At 39.7% G+C, this 15403-nt stretch overlaps 1 pseudogene; it reads right to left on the minus strand.

Annotated features, from left to right (window-relative positions):
* Positions 1–283: 283 nt before the first annotated feature.
* On the minus strand, positions 284–357 carry LOC129074760 (uncharacterized; annotated as a pseudogene).
* Between the last annotated feature and the right edge of the window lie 15046 nt (positions 358–15403).

Genomic DNA, 15403 nt, shown 5'->3' on the forward strand with positions numbered 1-15403 from the left:
TTTATTTTTTCAAATACATTCTTCTCCTCCTTCCCCTCCCCTGACTTTCCCTTTTCCCTCCCTCCCCCTGATCCTTCCCCACTTTGGTTTTGTCCATGAGTCCTTGCTATGTGTTCCTTGACTTGCCCCTTCCCTTCCTTTTCACCTGCCCACCCCTCCCTCCTTCCCTCTTGTCTCTTTTGGTTTCTTTTTTCTTTCAGTGTTGCTGGTCTTATTTTCCTGGCATTTTTGTTTTGTTGGTTAGGTTCCGCTTATAGGTGAGATCATATGGTATCTGTCTTTCGCCCCCTGGCTTATTTCGCTTAGGAAACTTCTTGAGTAACGAACTATAGAAATGATCCCTGAAAGTATAGTCTTCTGCTACCTTTTTTTATTGGTCAGTTTTGCTAGAGGTTTACAATCTTTATTGACCTTTCAGAAAACCAGTTTTTGGATTCATGGAGTTTGTCCGTTGTTTAACTATTTCTTACTTATTAATTTATCACTTTATATTTATTATGTCCTTTCTTTTTAGTTTGGATTTAATTTGCTTTTTTATTTTTAGACTTAAGTGGAATGTTAGATCATTGGTTTGACTTTTTTTGAGTTATTACAAATATATGTTTATTTTCCAAATATATTTAATTTCCAAATATTTGTGTCATTGACTTCTACTTTAAGTGCACTGTGGTCAGAGAATATTCTTTGTATAATATCAATGGGCTAGCTGGTGGTACATCTTGGTGTATGTTCCATGTGCAACTGGAAGAAATGTACATTCTAGAACTTCCAGTATAGATGATGGCGTAGGCAAGCACAGCTTGCCTCCCCAATAACCACATCAAAATTGCAACTAAATTGTAGACTAACCATCACTCAGAACCATCAGAAATCAAGTTGAATGGAAGTCTGACAACTACAGAATTAAAGAAACCACATCCATCCAGATTGGTAAAAGGAGCAGAGATGTGGAACAGGCTGGTCCCATATCCATGTATGGTGGATAAAAATTCAGGAGGGATCTCTCAGGAGCAAGGAGTCCCAGCCCCACACCAGGCCTCACAGCCCAGAGTTCCAGAGGCAAGAAGATAAGTTCCCATAACTTCTGGCTGCAAAAACCAGCAGGGATTGAATTGGTAGAAGAAACTTCTATAGTCACAAGTGATTCCCCTTAAAGAACCCAAACACAAACTTACTCCGACTCACTCTCTCTGAGCTCCAGCACTGGAGTAGCAGCTTGGAAGGCACAGTGACATACAGGTAAATCCCTCCCATTGACTTGTCAACAGCAATCAAGGCTCAACTACAAGAGGAGGGTGTATTCAGCCCACAGGAAGGACACACCCTGAGTTCCCAGCTTGGGTGATAGGAGAGCCTGCCCCACTGGACCCTACAAGGACACCTACTACATTAGGGCCATACTACCAAGACAGGGAGTCATAGCAGCTCTACCTAACACATACAAACAAACATAGGGAGGCTGCCAAAATGAGGAGACAAAGAGACATGCCCCAAATGAAAGAACAGAACAAAATTCCAGAAAAAGAGCTAACAATATGAAGATAAGCAATCTTTCAGATGCAGAGTTCAAAACACTGGTTATAAGGATACTCAAGAAACTTAGTGAGGACCTCACCAGCGTAAAAAAGATCCAGTCAGAAACAAAGGATATACTAATTGAAATAAAGAACAATTTATAGGGAAGCAACAGTAGAGAGGGTGAAGCCAAGAACCAAATCATTGATTTGGAATATAAGGAAGCAAAAAAACAAGTAATCAGAACAACAAGAAGAAAAAAGAATTAAAAAAAAAATGAGGATATTTTAAGCAGCCTCTGGGACAACTTCAAGTTGTCCAACATTTGCATCATAGGGTTGAAAGAAGGAGAAGAGAGAGAGCAAGAAATCGGAAATCTATTTGAAAAAATAATGAAAGAAAACTCCCATATTTTGGTGAAGGAATTAGACACACAAGCCCAGGAAACACAGAGTCCCAAACAAGATGGATGCAAAGAGACCCACTCCAAGATACATCATAATTAAAGTGCTAAAGGTTAAAGATAAAGAGAGAATCTTAAAACTAGCAAGAGAAAAACAGTTAGTTACCTACAGGGGAGTTCCCATAAGACTATCAGCTGATTTCTCAAAAGAAACTTTGCAGGCTTGAAGGGATTTGCAAGAAATATTCAAAGTCATGAAAAGCAGGGACCTACAGCCAAGATTGCTCTATCCAGCAAAGATATCATTTAGAATCTAAGGGCAGATAAGAGCTTCCCAGACAAGAAAAAACTAAAGGAGTTCACCATCACTAAATTATTATTATATGAAATGTTAAAGGGACTTATTTAAGAAAAAAAAGATCAAAACTATGATCAGTAAAATGGCAATAAATACTTATCTATGAACAATTGAACCAAAAAAACAAACTAAGCAAACAAGAACAGAGACAGAATCATGGATATGGAGAACATTTTAATGGTTGCCAGATGAGAAGAGGGTATGGGAGAATAGGTGAAGAGGTGAGGGGATTAAGAAGTACAAATAGGTAGTCACAGAATAGTCACGGGGATGTAAAGTACAGTATAGGGAATGGAGTAGCCAAAGAACTTATATGCATGACCCATGGACATGAACAATGGTGTGGAGATTGCCTGAAGTAATGGGTGGTGCTGGGTGGAGGCAAAGGGGGGAAAATTGGGACAACTGTAATAGAACAATCAATACAATTTTAAAAAATTTAAAAATATGCATTCTGCTGTCACTGGGCAGCGGGTTCTAAATATAAATTATTCCAATTTGGTTAATGGTATTTTTCAAGCATTTTATATCATTATTGATCCTTTGTTTTATCAATTCAATTGCTGTAAGTGGAAGCTTCCAGGTATAATTGTGAATTTGTCTATTGCTCCTTTCAGTTTTATTAGTCTTTGTTTCATGTTTATTGAAGCTTTGCTATTGAGGACATTCATTTTTAGGATTGTTATATCTTCTAGATGAATTGACTGCTTTATCATGAAAAAATGCCCCTTGTTATTCTTGAGTATATCTTGTTCTAAAATCTACTTTCTCTGATATCAGTGTAACTACCCAGCTTTCTTATATTTAGTGGTTACATGGTATGTCTTTTTCTATCCTCTTGTTTTTAATTAATCTATGTCTTTATATTTAAAGTAGATTTTTGAGACAGTATATACTTGGTTTAGAGTGCTTAGATCATTTACATTTAATATAATTAGTAATTATATTAATTTAATAGAAATAACTATATGGTAGGATATAAGTCTATCACATTAATATTTGTTTTCTATTTTTTCCATCTGCTCTTCATTTCTTTTTCCTCTTTTTCTGCATTTTTGCATTAATTGAGTAATTAATTATTCCATCTCATTTTAGTTATTTCTTTGTTTCTTTTCCATGTAGTTGTTCTTACATTTACAATACTTTTACATACTTACATTTACATACTTTTTAATTTATCACAGTGTACTTTTTTTCACAGTGTACTTTCAAATAATATTATACATAGCATATAACATAAGAATCTTATAATATACTTCCATGTACTTCCTCCTATTCTTCATGCTATTTTTATCATTGATTTTATTTATGCATATTTCATACACACCACAATACACTGTAATTATTTGTGCTATAGTGTTATCTTTCAAAAGCAATGAAAGAAAATGTGTTTTACACTTATCTTCATATTTGCCATTGTAATGCTTTTTATTCATTTGTATATATTCAAGTTTCTGACTGATACCATTTTCCTCCCACTTGAAGAACTTTTAAAACTTTTCTTATAATGTACAGTTGCTGGTGATGAAGTCTCTCAGTTACTCTTTGTCTGCAAAAGCTTTTATTTACCTTCATTTTTGGAATGATATTTTCCTTCAATATTAATTGACAGTTTCTTCTTTCAGCACTTTGAAGATATCTCTCCATTTTCTTCTAGATTTCTAGAAAATGAGAACTTTGTCATTCTTATCTTTGTTCCTCTCTATTTATTATGTTCTTTTTCTCTAGATCCTTTTAAGAGACTCTTTCTTAAGCTTTTACAGTTATTTCAGGAGTAGTCTTTTTCTAAGCATTATCTAACCCTATTATTAAGGCATGGCGCATTGGGTTCTCTGCTGAATGCTCTGAGTGGTCAGCAAGGACTCTCCACTCTAGCTGGCGGGAACTTGGATGTCTCCCCTTTTGTTGTGAGCTCTGTGAATTGTTCAGCTTACAGCTTTCCAGTCACTTTCTTCCTGTTCTGTGGAATTTCACCCTATTCATGCATGTCTTAGTATTTAGCAAACTTTCAAGTGTCCCTCAATGTTCCTTTTATATATAGCTTCCTCTTTCTGAAGCTCTGCTCCATAAATTCCAGCCACATAAGTCTCTACAAACTCTGATTTCTGTTACTTCCAGTCAGCTATGCCACTGAACTCTGTCTCAGATTCCTTCCCTGCTCCCCGGTATGGAATGTGCGTCCAGGGTGAAAATTGAGGTAATACTGCATCCCTCATGTTTCCCTTCCTTTAGGGATGACAGTCCTGAGAACCTATTGTCTGGTGTCTGAAAATAGTTGTTCCATATATTTAATTTGCTTTTCTAGTTATTAATGGAGGGAGGGTAAACTTGGTCCCTGTTTTATCGTCATAGCCAGAAATAAGTCTATGCAACAAATACTTATGATCCTACATATAAGGTTGCCATCTTAAAATGCTGCTTTATTTGAAGATGCAGTCTGAGATGATTTGTGGTTTTTTTCTTCATTCTTCTTCCATAATAATAATTTAAAAAAAACTATGGATGTTGCCAAATAATTAGGAAGAACTACACTACATCATTTATGTTTATTATTGCAGAATTGCCTATGTCCCACAGTGGTTCCTGTGCCTGATCTCCATTCCCACACACCCACTCCAAATGGGGCTCATGTGACTTTTTGATACAGTATTTAGGCTCCAAAACGGCTTTCAGACCTTCCCCAGGGTAATTTTCAGCCCTCATTGCTAGAGTTCTGTTGTAAGAACAACAGTCATTCAAGTCTTCCTTCCTGTAGACATGGCATCTCTAACTCATTAGTATATATATTTTATACTCAATTGTGCATACAGGACAAACAGAATATATTAAAAGTACAATTAATGTGGAAATTTATGCTACCTGAATTGTAATGAACTATGAATTTCTTAGAGAACTTTCTGCAATTTAGTATTTAAAAAGTTGTATAAGTGTACAGACTTTATGGCTGGACTCTGTCTTTCACAAAAGTGTTAGAAGAAGGAAAATCTTAAAACCTGGCTTGATTCCTTAACAACAAGAGACAGCTCTCATACTACATTCTCCCTAACATACCATTTTCATTTCTAAAGTCTGGGGAGTTTCTTTTTTCTTTTAAAGCTGATATTTATGTTGGGTATTTAAAAAGCTCCCATTAAAAAAACTCGTATCTTATCTTTTAGATGTCAATTAGAAATATATATGTATTATATATAAATATATAATATATAATTCATTATATATAAATATATAATATATAATTCATTATATATAATATATTATAATGTACAATATATTTAATTATATAATATATGTAATTATATATAATGAATTATATATTTCTCTCTATATAATTTCTCTCTCTATATTATCTCTCTATATAATTATTTTTATATAATTATATAATATATTATAGATTATCATTTACATATAATTAATTATATAAATAATACGCAATATATGTAATTATGTACAATTAATTATATAGAATATACTATATAAATGTATTTCTATATATAATTTCTCTCTATATATAATTAATTATATAGAACATATATTGTATATAACATTACATATATAAAATTATATATAAAGTTAATTATATAAAAATATATTTATATCAACATATTATATATAAATCTATTTATATATGCAAATATATTTCTCATTGAAATCTAAAAGATAAGATACAAATTATATAAGTATATATTGTACAAATATATTTATATTTATATAAGTATAAATATATATTTAATAAATACATTTATTAAATATATATATATTTAAGGGCTATGTAGGATTTTTATAACCTGTGTTTAATGACTCCATGCTCAGGAGAAAGCAAATAATTATTTAGCCATGCTAGGTGGGGAATTCAGTTTAGCAGTAAACAGAAAGATTTTCTGTTCAAAGTGTAAAAGAAGAAAGGCATATAGAGATACCTAATACACACAGAGATTTTATACAGAGATAAAACACGTAAAGTTACCTCCTAAATGGTGGTCATTATTATTATTGTTATTCAGCCAGTGTTCTGAAATTATTTCATTTGCTTTTTGTACGTAATGGATTGAATTCACATAATCTTCTTCCAATCCTCAGGACGCTGCTTCCTAGAACTTTATTTATTGTTCATAAAAGTTACTTTTGCTTTTGCTTTTTTAGTTTTGAACACCATATATTAAGAAAACGAAAAATCAAGTACTCTGCTAGAAACCTATAGTTCTGCGGGTGCATGTTCATTTGAACATTAAATTTACTTCTATAACTCATGCTACCCCTCCCCTCCAGTTCCCATGTCTCAGAAAGGGTGAAGGTTTCTGAAAACCTATCCTTAGAAGCCCATGAAAGTGTTTTGTGACGTTCCTTTGTATAATGATATATTCAGGTTTAAGCACAAATTATATTATGCTTCAGAAAATAAAACATCACAAGTGAAGGTTTTGTTTTTTTAGTCATTGTTTTTGCTTTGCAATATCTTACTTTGTATATAACAGTGGTTTTCAAGGTTTGACCTGAGATCAGTAGCATCAGCATCTTTCGGGAACTAGTTAGAAATGCAAATTCTCAGGCCCTGTAATCTGTGCTTTAGGTAATTCTGATATATGCTAAAGTTTGACAGATTCTGGTGCGGAACATCCTGGAAAGTCTCCTATATCGAACTTAATTTATTACAAGCCACATCATATGAGGTATGAAGAAGCAATCAGTCATGCCCAAAGCTACTGTTGCCTTGTAGATGTTTCATGGTGTAACACGGAAAGTACCATGCTGCTGAGCAAATGTCAGACTCTGAGAAGGAAGAAACTTTCTGCCAAAAGCCTTCTAGAGCACCTCCTTTCAGAGCTCCAGTAGTCAAAGGCAAAGGATTAAGACATCAGAGCCACAGAAGGTGCTAATGCAGGGCCCTTGGGCTTAGCTGCAGCATCGAGGCACCCTATAGCTAATCAAGAAGTAAAATCCCAAGGCTCAAAAGCTGTCCTTGAAACAGAAGTACCAAAGGGCCGGATTTAGCAATCTGCGCACGAAGCAAGAAACTCATCCCCGTGTAGACCAGACTGTAGAGAAACCTAAGGAAGACTTGACAGATAGGCTGTTTTCTTAGCCGCACTGGGAAAGGGCAATGTGCTGCTTAGCACGCAGGATCCAGAAGCTAACATATGACCCCTCTCACATGTTGGTCATGTGGCCTTTTTGTTTGAGTGCGCCTGGAGAGACAGGAAGAGAGCTCTGGTGTCTCCTCCTCTTCTTATAAGGACACCAGTCCTATTGGGTTAGGGCCTCACCCTTATAACCTTTTTTAACCTTAATTACCTCCTTTAAAGGCCCTGTTTCCAAATATAGTCACATTGGCGGTTAGGGCCTCAACCCAGGAATTTAGGGGGAGGGGACACAACTCAGTCCATAATAGTACTTATTACCCCATTCCTGGATTATTAAAGCTCTTTACTAATTCTCATTCCTGACTATCTTCACCAGTCCTTTTTGACAATGCAACCAGATTTCTCTAAGTAAAATAGCACTTGTAAGGTATAGTCTTATTGAAAATCTTCAGTGATTCCCAATGACTAGAATTTCACCAAAATCCTTAGTCTGGCATTTGGTTGTTTCCCTGGTCACAGCCTACCTTGCCAACCAAAATAATGCTATTCTCTTCCCCCACACCACACACCTGTGGAGTAATGGACTTCACTGTCCTTCAAGCGTTCAGTGTGTGTTCCCAACTCGAGGCCTACGCTCCCATTATTCTTTCTGGAATGTTCTCTTTTCTACTTATCCAAAATACTGCCCTTTCTTCTTAGTGCCACACTCAGTCTCCTCAGTGACTGCTTCTCCATCACTTCCACCCACAGTGATCTTTCTCCCTGGGCTTGGATTGTTTTTTGAAAGTAAGTGTTAACACTCTTCCATGTTTGTATGTCCGTGTCCCTGATGGAACTGTCTGAGAGCCAGTACTGAGGGTTTTACTTTTTTGTGTTCTCGCAGCGGCTGGCACAGTGGTGGGTATTCAAACAATGTTCTAACTGTGCAGATGGCTGGAAGAAAAAGAATGCTATTCCTTTTATAAGATTTTCTGAGAATCTTAAATGTCCACAACCCTAACCAAGTTTCCTTCTGTTACATCAACAAATTTTGATCCCTATATAACCTTCACCACTACCAGAGAATTTTATTCTTTGTTCTTCCAACTCCCCATAATATTCTAAACTCCATAGACGTAAGGGACGGTTTGTGTCTCGTTCCCCAGTGCCTAGTTAGTATCTTATACATGGTTCCCACTCAGTAAATATTTGCTGAACAAATGAATGAACAGGTGACTTCGGCATCATGCAGTGTAATGAAATCCTTCGAAGTGGATGATATGCCCAGCAAAGTGCTTGTGCAGGCAGAGGAAAGCCTGCTCGGAAACCTGAACCTTTGTTTTATTAACCATGAGGCATTTAGGAAATGTCATACTAATTCAGAAATCAATGTGCTTGGCTTTATGTATTGTATATCTTAAGTCAAATTGGAGTGAATTAATAACTTGTACTCTGACTTAGGCTACCCCAAATCTCAAAGTACTTATTCATAAACAAGAGTATTTATGCAGCCATGGAGTCTACTACTTTTTAAGACAGATGTTTAATCACTTGACAAACACAAATTTTATTTGCAAGACAATGGATTATTTTTTTCTAAATCTAAATTTTCACATGGAGAGTTTTCTTAGGGGTGGTAGAACTTGACATGATTTCTACAACATATAGGAGAAGTTTCAGTCTTCTGTCTTCTTTCTTCCCCTTTTAATTCTATTATTCTTGCTTCAGAAGACACGTTTGTTACCTCACCTGCTCACTGCCTTCGCGATCTACCAGTGCCTTTGTTCACATGTTTCCCTCGCTTAAAAAGTCCTCAGGGTCAAGATCAAGCTGACGTGCCCCACCCCCTTCTCCAGCAAGCCTTCCCAAATTGTCATAACTGCTCTAATGAAGTGACAGTACCACTCATTTTTGTTCCTATGCCTTGACACTCATGTATTATGTGCCCTCATTTCTTATGTGTAAGTCCCATCTCTCTGATTGCTCTATAAACACCTTTGGAGTAGGACTGTGCTTTGTGTTTTATTCGTATATTCTTTTATGCCTGAAAGTCTTGTGAAATGTATTTACAAGGTTTTTGGAAATGAATGTTCCATCACCACAGCCTGATTATTTGGGTCCAGGAGAATTCTGAACGCAGGTTGCAAGGATGTTCTGGAGTTCCTCCCAGGGTGGGTCTACTCACTCCCTGTGGTAAACTTGTCAATAGGAAGAACAGAATACTTTGGCATTACATGGATCCAGGGCCTAGTGCTCAGTGGATTCCATGTTTTATGATGTTGACCCAACAAAGTCAGATGTTGGCTGAGTCTCCACCTATATTTTCTCTGTTTGCTTATTCTGCAGTGGCATGAGAAAGCTGTCCTATGAGCCAAGTCCTCTCCTAAATGTTATTTGGTCTATGGCAAAAGGTCCAAGAAGTGGTGCAACTAGAGTAAAAAATATAACTCATTTTTACTCTCTTGAAAGAGCTGTATCTGTAACTACACTTCGTAGGAAGTTTCACCACCAAAATGACTCCCTGTGTCTTTCTTTGTTTCTTGCTTTCTTTTGCCCTTGTACTTTGTGTTTCTGTGTGTCTGGTTCTGCAAGTATTTCCTTTGTAATGTGTATGTATTTAATCTCTCTGCCTCTGTCTGTGATTCTTTCCCTTCTTTAATTTTTTTGTATTCTATCTTCTCCCTGAAGGAAACAAAACCAGAGGAAGTCCATAAAAGAAAATGTATTTAGCTAAAATATTTTTGAGGAGAGATTAGGAAATATTATGCTTATTGATTTACATTGTTTTTGTATTCATTGAGTTTTTCAGGAAAAGAAATCTGTTGATCATCACTTCTTTATCTATGTCACTCTACATTCACTTGTGAACTTCAAAAGATATGCATTTTCTAGAGCTGTAAGCAACCTACATATACTATATATATATTTTAACCTAACATTATTTCATCTCTACACATTTAAATAGTGGTATTCTGAAATGTTAGTGTAGTTTGTTGAGCCTTCTCCTAGTGTTTGATGTTCGGTTATCTCTTGTTTCATTATTGTAAATAACATTGCTACAAATATCTTTGCATAAATTATTATTTTATTATGTAGGCTTCTTCTGATGTATATTACCAAAAGTAGGATTGTCAGGTCAAAGGCACTGATTGACTTTAAAAACTCAAAACACAAAACTCTATTCAATAAAAGAAAAAAAAACAAACACTTTCAATTTTGAATTATGGCATTTAAGAGAAGGCAAAGGCCAAAGAGGAAAGAAAAAAGGGGAAAAATTAATTTCATTTATTTAACAAATATTGATCACCTACTATATGCCAGGCACTATTCTAGGAATTTGGGATCCATCAGTCAACAAAAAACAAAAAAATTCCTGCCCTGACTGATGTGGCTCAGTTGGTTGGGTGTGGTCCTGCAAACCGAAAGGTCACCAGTTTAATTCCCAGTCAGGGCACTTGCTTAGGTTGTGGGTGCAGTCCCTAGTAGGGCACATACAGAAGGCAGCTCATGGATGTTCCTCTCTCATGTCAATGTTTCTCTTACTCTTGTTCTTCCACCTTTTCCCTCTTCTCTCTCTAAAAAAAAATCCTGCTTTTACAGTGCCTATATTGTAATGGGAGAAGATAGACAAGACACATAAAAATAAATGCACCAATTATGTAATAAGTTGGAGGGGGATAATTGCCATGGAAAAAAAAATATACCAGATTGAGGGGAATCAGAAGTGGCGGAGGGACAACGGAGGCATGTGGGTTGCAATTTTAAACAGGAGGTATTGAGTAGAGACTCAAGGGAAGTAAGGTACTTGATGGAACAGTGAGCGTAACAGGCAGAGGGAAATGCTCCTGGCTGATAATGTTAGGTCTCCTGGCAAAACAGCAAGGAAGTCCTGTAGCTGAAGCAGAGAGAGTGATGAGGGTGAGAGAGAAGAGGGCTCAGAAGGGTTTCGCAGGGGCCATATCAGGCAGGGTTTTGTAGGCTCTTGTAAGACTTCAACTCTTGTGTTAGTTCACAAAGGAGGCTAGAGAAAGGCTACACTGGACTCATCTTCTTTGGAAAGGCAGATGCTGGACCTGTCTTTGACCCCTGCATCCAAGTCTCTGGGATGGGACCAGGGAATTTGTCCGATTGTATTTTAGACAAATTCTTTAAGGTGATTTTGATGAATAATTTAATGAAAGAAAAAAATTTCACAGCATCCCCAAATGTTGGTGTTTTAAAGTCTTTGCAGATCATCTAGGAAATAGAGGTGTAGAGGTTCAGTGACTTGCCTGAGGTTATACAGCTCTAAGAGGCAGCGCTAGGCTTCAGATTCACCCTTCTCACTCTTGAGTTCAATGAACCTTCCACAGCCTTCCACTGTACCCGGCTACCTAATAAACTGTATCATTTCACTTATCAGGTGGTTAGATTTCCAATAAGAGCCACCATTAGGAATATAGTTTGAATCCTGAAGCTCTGTAGGGTTGATTGGCTGATTAAATGTTTGGTTATCTAAAGATTAACCAGAAAGCTGCTTTGTCTTAACCTTTATGGTTATGAGTCATTCAAAACGTATTAATCACATATTCTGCTTCTTTAGAGGAATTCTGAAAGAATCATACCATCTTAGAATGAGAAGGGACCTTTATTGTTCAGAATCTTGCAGCGACTCTGGGTCATGATTCTGAAATAAGCTCTTATTTGATATTAGTATAAAACACATAAGCCATTCAGCTAATCCTGGACATATTGGAGGTTTAGTTTTTAAAGAAATGTCTGATTTAGTTTGCTTTCTTTTGATTTGTTTCTTGGACATTGATTGTAACTAAATTTTTTCATTTAATTAAATTTTAAATAATGTTTGTTTTCCTGGCCTTATTCTGTAACTTGAGTCTACATTTTATCTGCAGAGTCTAAACTCGTGGACTGCTGTTATCCTGGAATCTACTGAAACTGTGACATGGGAATTGGTCCAAAAATCATTTACACAAGCAAGAACTCAGGCCTTAGAGCTAAGCTAGAGAATGATTCCAGTGAAACCATCTCTCGCCCATTTGCACACTTGTACAGGTTTCAGTGACCAGATCTGTGCTAGCAATGGGAGCAGGCTACACGTTCCCACTGCAAACACTTGGTGGAGATTATAGGGCTATACTATTTTTTTCCTTTCCCTAAACCAGAATTGGCAGTAGAAGCAGTGTCTGAGGGAGGTATTGAAACTATTGGCTCCTCAGGGAATGGGAGGAAAAGTGTATACTGAACTCATTTCCATCATTCTGCTGCCTATTCCCACACAAGAGTTGCATTCATTGAAAGGCACTGGTTCCAATAGGAAATGTTCAATTAACATACTTAAAATCCTATTCACTGGCAACCTTGAGGACATCTACTCTGTCAAGGCCTAATTTTTTTTTTAACATAGAAAGTTCAACTTCAGTTTGTTTCTGGGTGACATATCCCTTCATAATTGAGTCCCTAATATTTGCCAGCAGAAGGTTAGTTGTAATTTCTGTTCTGTCATAGTCTTCTTGGCTTCAAGATCCTCAGTGAGTGACTGGCCTTGTTCGCTTCTCTGGATGGTTTCATCACAGTAACTGCATTCCTAAAGAAAAACCCTGTAAAGGTAGACTGTGGCATGAAAATTAGCCTGGCTCCAAATTTCAAAAAGGCTGCCATTGGTAGCTCCAGGAAGGATAATGACCCAAATGGGTTCTATATAAGAGAATCCTAGATACACTTTAGGGATGATTAATTCCTAATTTAACATTACATCAAGATTGGTATGGAGACTAGTGATTTCGTAACTTAACTCTTGATGATGTTTTCCCAGATTCTGAATGGTCCCATGAAACTGCCTTACGCAGATGGCAGCTGTCAGGCTTAAGCCTATTTCAAATGAATGATTGTCCCTGTCTCTCAGCCTCAACCATTTAATGTGGAGTTCTTAGAGGCGTGAATAGGGACAAGGGAGCATGGACCCAGGCAGCCTGGAAGGGAACTGTGGTGGAAGCTGAGGCCCAGGAAGGAAGGACTTATTCCTCCAGCTGGAAAGTGCTGCCAGAAGAAAGCCCGCAGCTCAGCCATTGGTCTCACAGAGCAGTTGCCTCAGAGGAAGAGAGCCACCTTGCCCAGGGTTGCTGAGATGGCCTGCAAGTAACTATGGATCCAGGTGGGGGTAAAAACGGCCTCTCCTCCTAGCCCTCCCTCAGGAGGATGCTGGTGCATCATCGCAGCTCCTGAATCCTCCTTGGAGACATGGCGGAGGCATTCACTGAGGCTGTGTCCTAGTTCAATTTCTCCCTCTGGTCAGTCTTTCCTCCCTGTCTGGCCTCCATCAGTTCCCCACTCTTTCCTCCTTCCTTCCTCCTTCCTCTCCTTCCGGGATGTTGATTGCAAGGTGGGAAGTTGAAATGTTAAACTGAGAAGAGAAATAAAGGTAGAAGAATTAGGTGAGACTAGTGCTTTCTCTTTGTATCTGAATTTGGGATTTGGGGTGACACCTTGCTTCTCTGTGAAGGTTAGAAGCTGTCATTTGAAGTCTTCGTCCAGTTGGTTCATGGGTTGGTGTTATGGGAAGTGAAAGAAAAGAAGAATCAAAGAAATTATTTCCAATTGGATGCTTCTTTGTGTTTTGCATTGTATTCTTGCCCTAATGAGCAACTTTCCACTGAGTCCTTTCTTAGATACCTCATTTCTCCCCTCTGCCACCGCGGCATCGGGCAGGAATCACTACAAGATCCAATGACTAAACGGGCAGTGTTCAGCCTTGCAGCTCTAACCCGGAGTTCGCATCAGGGGAGAATGAAAAGCAGTCTTACTTACAGAGGTGTTCTTCTCCAGTGAAGTTTACACTGTGTATCCGCCCTCAGGGGAGAGATGGGAGGTAGTTTTGACTGCCCTGCCCAGAGTTTGAGGAAGAGTAGTTGACCAGGGGAGGCCGGATGGGGGTAGAACATTTAGGGACACCCAAGAAAGAGGTGAAAATTCTGGAGGACAAAGCCAAGAACCCCACAGGGAGGCTCTTTCTGTTCTTTCCTTGGATCTTAGGGGAATTAGTGTGTGTAAACGTTCCTTCCTCTGTAGGGCTTCCCGTCTCCGGGCACGGGCCTCCGGATGATGAGTGGCCCTGGAATGGGCTTCCTCAGAAGTCTTGAGTCGCCATCCAACTCAGCCTTCAGAATGGAAGGGGTGGGGGTGGGGAGGACTGCGGAAACATGAGGTCTTTCCTTGACTTTCTCAGTGTACTGGGAGGTACCCAGTCCGGATGGGTGGGCTTCGGCTGTAGGGTCCCTACTATTTCCGGTTGGGTCCTGATGTTTTGCTCAGGGATGTGTTACAATGTGCTCGCGAAAGGCTTATTGCGGGGCTCCCCACTCTACACCGCCCCTCAGGGCCCAGCCCCGGGTGCATGCCGCGAAGGGAAGAGGGCCCGGGGCACTGGTCGGCGGCTCCAGGATAGGTGCGCAGGGAACGAGGCTGCTGGACAGCGGAGGAGGAGGGGAGGGCGCCGAGGCGTGGTGCCAGCAGCCGCGCACTGGAGCTCCGCGGACCGAGCCCAGCGGCGGGCACGCTCGCCCAGCCGGGGACAGCTGGGGAGCGGCAGGCGGGGCTGAGGGGCGCCGCGGGGCCGGAGCAGCGGCGGCTGCTGAGCCAGGGCACCTGAGGAGGGAGGGGGACGCGCGTGGACTGAAAGTGGGGAAAGAAGAGGCAGGCCGGCGGGCGGGCGCCCTGGCCCGGGGATCACGGGCGCGGGAGTCGGGCGAGGTGGAGCTGGGCGGTGGCGCGGGCTGAGTCGAGGGAGGAGGGGAAGGCGGAGGCGCGGAGAGCGTGTTTGGGGCGCCGCGGCTGGGAGGGTGGCGGCCGCCGGTGCGCGCGGGGCGCGTGTGTGTGCGCGCTTCCCCGCTCAGGGAGGAAGATGGCCCAGAAGGGAAAGTTGGGGTGACGCGCGCGGCCCCCGGAGGCTCGGCGGGGGGCACCGCGGACAGCCCGACGGAGCGACGGCCAGACAAGCTGGGGGGTGGCGCGCAGTCCGGGTGCTGCCACCGCTGCCGAGGCGCCCGCCCCCTCACTGCAGGTGGCCGCGGGTGC

This window comes from Pteronotus mesoamericanus, unplaced genomic scaffold (assembly GCF_021234165.1).
Source record: "Pteronotus mesoamericanus isolate MK-2021 breed Mesoamerican mustached bat unplaced genomic scaffold, CSHL_Meso_final contig_50, whole genome shotgun sequence".
Classification (NCBI taxonomy): domain Eukaryota; kingdom Metazoa; phylum Chordata; class Mammalia; order Chiroptera; family Mormoopidae; genus Pteronotus; species Pteronotus mesoamericanus.